We start from the raw sequence: 3942 nt of genomic DNA, 5'->3' as shown, positions 1-3942 counted from the left end.
TCATGCCTTGAACGTCAGTAGATCATGTAAGCACTAGAGTGAAACTTTATTATGCTAGCACGTCTTTCCTGAAGAACAATAACAATCAACTTACTTACTCATAGACATGCCATTACTCGCACCTGGGCAATCATGAATCCTTGTACATTCAAGTTCAATGTTTCTTAAACACATGCAACCATCCGATAGAAATATACATAAGCTCTTTTCATTTAAGACTCTTATGCATATCAACACGTCCAGTATAACTACTCATAGCATAAAAACATTACACCCATAAAACAATGCTATATATGTTATGCATGAAACTGGTTTACTGGGGCTTGGGTCCCACTCGTTGCTGATAACTGTTGTTTTACTATTTATTGCGTTTGTTACTGTTTTACTGTGTTTATTGCGTTCTACTGCTATTGTATGTATGCTATATACTACATGCTCAATGCTTTGTGCTTGATCAGTATATGTTTCACTATTGTATCTTGCTGTTAAATCATGCTTTGCTAAATAATATTCTCTTAAAACTAAATAATCCAACATTTTATCAAAACACTTTGAAATCATTCAAATCATGCTTTCTTCATAAAACATAAACAGTTCAACGTGATATGTTCTCAAACAATTTGCATAATTTAAATTCCAACCGCAGCATAGACTCAAACACTTTAAATCAATTCAACACTCTTCACTCATGCATCAATTCTTAAACATCATTGATATAATTTGAACATAATCGAAACTACTCAAATTATCCAAAACATATATTTCATCGTATGGTTAGTTCGGAATTATAAAACGATATATATTTTACAAATCCATAATATATAAAAATATAATTTTCTCTATGAGTAGAATATTGACCTCAAATTGCTTGTACTCCCAACTCCAAACAATTCTAAGTTCAACCACAACATGCCGCTAAAAATACAATACATTGTATTCTTTAGTATTCTAATCAATAACAACTCTAGGTAGCATTTTGAATCGCTCAAAAGCTACATTATTAATTTATCCATTAAATCCTAAAATTCCTAAATATTTTTCCATAATTCTTAATCATTTCTTAAGTACAATATTGTTAACCCATAAGCATTACTTAGGGTTAATCACACAAAAAATGACACTTTAACAAAATACCCAAAAGTTATGGTCTATGAAAAACTTATTAAAAGTTCACTAGTATATGTTTGATCAATGTTTTGTGCTTGATTAGTATATGTTTCACTATTGTATCATGCTGTTAAATCATGCTTTGCTAAACAATGTTCTCTTAAAACTAAACAATCCAACATTTTATCAAAACACTTTGAAATCATTCAAATCATGCTTTCTTCATAAAACATAAACAGTTCAACGTGATATGTTCTCAAACAATTTGCATAATTTAGATCACAACCGCAGCACACACTCAAACACTTTAAATCAATTCAACACTCTTCACTCATGCATCAATTCTTAAGAATCATTGATATAATTTGAACATAATCGAAACTACTCAAATTATCAAAAACATATATTTCATCATATGGTCATTTCAGAATTATAAAATGATATATATTTTACAAATTCATAATATATAAAAATACAATTTTTTCAATGAGTAGAATACTGACCTCAGATCACTTGTACTCCCATCTCCAAATGATTCTAAGTTCAACCGCAAAGTGCCACTAAAAATACAATGCATTGTATTCTTTAGTATTCTAATCAATAACAACTCTAGACAGTATTTTGAATCGCTCAAAAGCTACATTATTAATTTATCCATTAATTCCTAAATATTTTTCCATAATTCCTAATCATTTCTTAAGCACAATATTGTTAACACATAAGCATTACTTAAGGTTAATCACACAAAAAATAACACTTTAACAAAATACCAAAAAGTTAGGGCCTATGAAAAACTTATTAAAAGTTCGCCAAGCCAAGACCAAATGCTCGAGAAGCTCCTAGCAACTTCAAGACACACCAAATCTAAAGAAAACAATAAGTTAAGCTTATTTCTACAAAATTTATTGAAAATCTCAAAAAATGTGAGTTTAGCGATTTACCTCAAAACATTTGGTCAAAACGTAGATCGAGCTTCGATGATCACATTACCGAAGTTGAATCTAAGATTGGACGGCTGGATTTCAATAAATCACGGTTTTTAGGTGAAAAATTGTAGAGAGGAGGAGAAAAATTTCGAGCTGCCAAGAAGAAAAGGGCATTCAACCCTTTTAATACAGGTCCTGTCCGGACAGGCATCATGAGCCATTTGGACGCACGTCAAATTGAGGCTTCCGCCGCACTTACATGAGGCACCGTCTAGATGAGTCTCTTGTGTCGTCCGGATGCGCCAAGTTTATTAATATATATATATATATGTGTGTGTGTGTGTGTGTGTGTGTGTGTGTATCTTTATGTTTTATTATTTTCTTATTTTTCCTTTCTAATTCATTTCTTTTTCTCCTTTCTTTCTTTTATATAATTTATTTCTTTGGACCATAAAATATTCTCTGCACATCCTACTGTATTTTCCAGTTGTCAAATTAATTTTAGTCATTTATCCATTAAACTTTATTCTTAAAATGATGAATAATATTTGGAACATCACATGACACGCAATATTTAAGATTGATATATATAGAACAACGTCTTTTCATATGGATTTTTAAATGACACCATACATTTGGCCAAAAAAAATAAATAAAAAGGCTAAAAAAAGAGGTCCAATGAAGGGCCAACATCTAAAAATAGTCTCAAAGTGTCTAAATTTAAAAGCAATTATGCGATACGGTTATAGCTTTAAATAACTGCTAAATGAGTTATTTTACAACCGCTAACTGCCTAAGGCAGAGCGGTTGCAATAATAAAAATAGAATAACTACTTTTTAACCCTTGAGTTTCCCACATGAAAGGCTGAATTAAGTGTCTTTTCGTCTGTTATTCTTTTCCTTGAACACTCATTGCAAAATTTCCAAGAATTGGAAATGTCCTAGTCCTATAAGAGTAATATTAGACCATTTCAATAGCAAGCATTTCAATAATTGGCAGGTGATTCAATAGTAGCATTCAATAACTGGCAGGTATTTTTTATTAATATAAATTATGCATTTAATTTTGCTGAGCACTCTAACAACTCAGTAAATCCTTAACTATTTTGACTAGCCGAATGGAGTAATGCAAAGTCCCTATTGTATATCACTCTTGTGTCCCTCCAAAAATAATATGACTTTTAAAATAATTATTGAGTTTGTAATTAATCACTATTGAATTTTGATCAAATAATAATTTTAAAATCCACATCTTTTTTTAGAGGGAAACAAAAGTGATATATGAAGGACTTTTAGAATTATTCAGTGAGATGTAAAGCTTTTTCAAGATTTTTTTTTCCTACAAGACTAACCATAAAAGCTTCTTCTTTTTTTTTTTTTTTATTATTATTTTTATTTATTTTAGATTGTCCAATATGAGTGAGCTGGTATTGCGCTAGGGCGAGGGGCTGTTGGTTGTTCCTCGTACAGCTTGTTCCCTTACGTGGTGTTGCGCGTTAACACTAGAAGCATTGTGTTAACAAAGTGATGAATGGCGTGGTATAAAATGTGTTTTTTCACACAGGTCCTGAATGACGTGGCAATTGTAAGAGGGAGTTGTGATGGAGTTGTGGTTTTATCATTTCCTTGTAAGAGAGCTTGTCTCATTTATTTAAACACGTGATAAACACATATATTTACATATATACATACATATACAATACATACACATGCATATAAACACAAACAGAACAATAAGTTAGAAGGAAAACTAAGTAGAATAGATCGCATTAAATTAGAAAGGTTCCAATTACACTATATTGTAGAACTGGACCAAAGGCTCAAACTACAACCATTTTAGTCCTTCGTTTTCCACCACTGCTTTTATTCCAATCTTCCATGCATATTCCTTCGAAGCTTTTGCTTCAAT

The sequence above is a fragment of the Alnus glutinosa genome, chromosome 3, assembly GCF_958979055.1.
Source record: "Alnus glutinosa chromosome 3, dhAlnGlut1.1, whole genome shotgun sequence".
Lineage (NCBI taxonomy): Eukaryota > Viridiplantae > Streptophyta > Magnoliopsida > Fagales > Betulaceae > Alnus > Alnus glutinosa.
Note: the sequence above shows the minus strand (reverse complement) of the source record.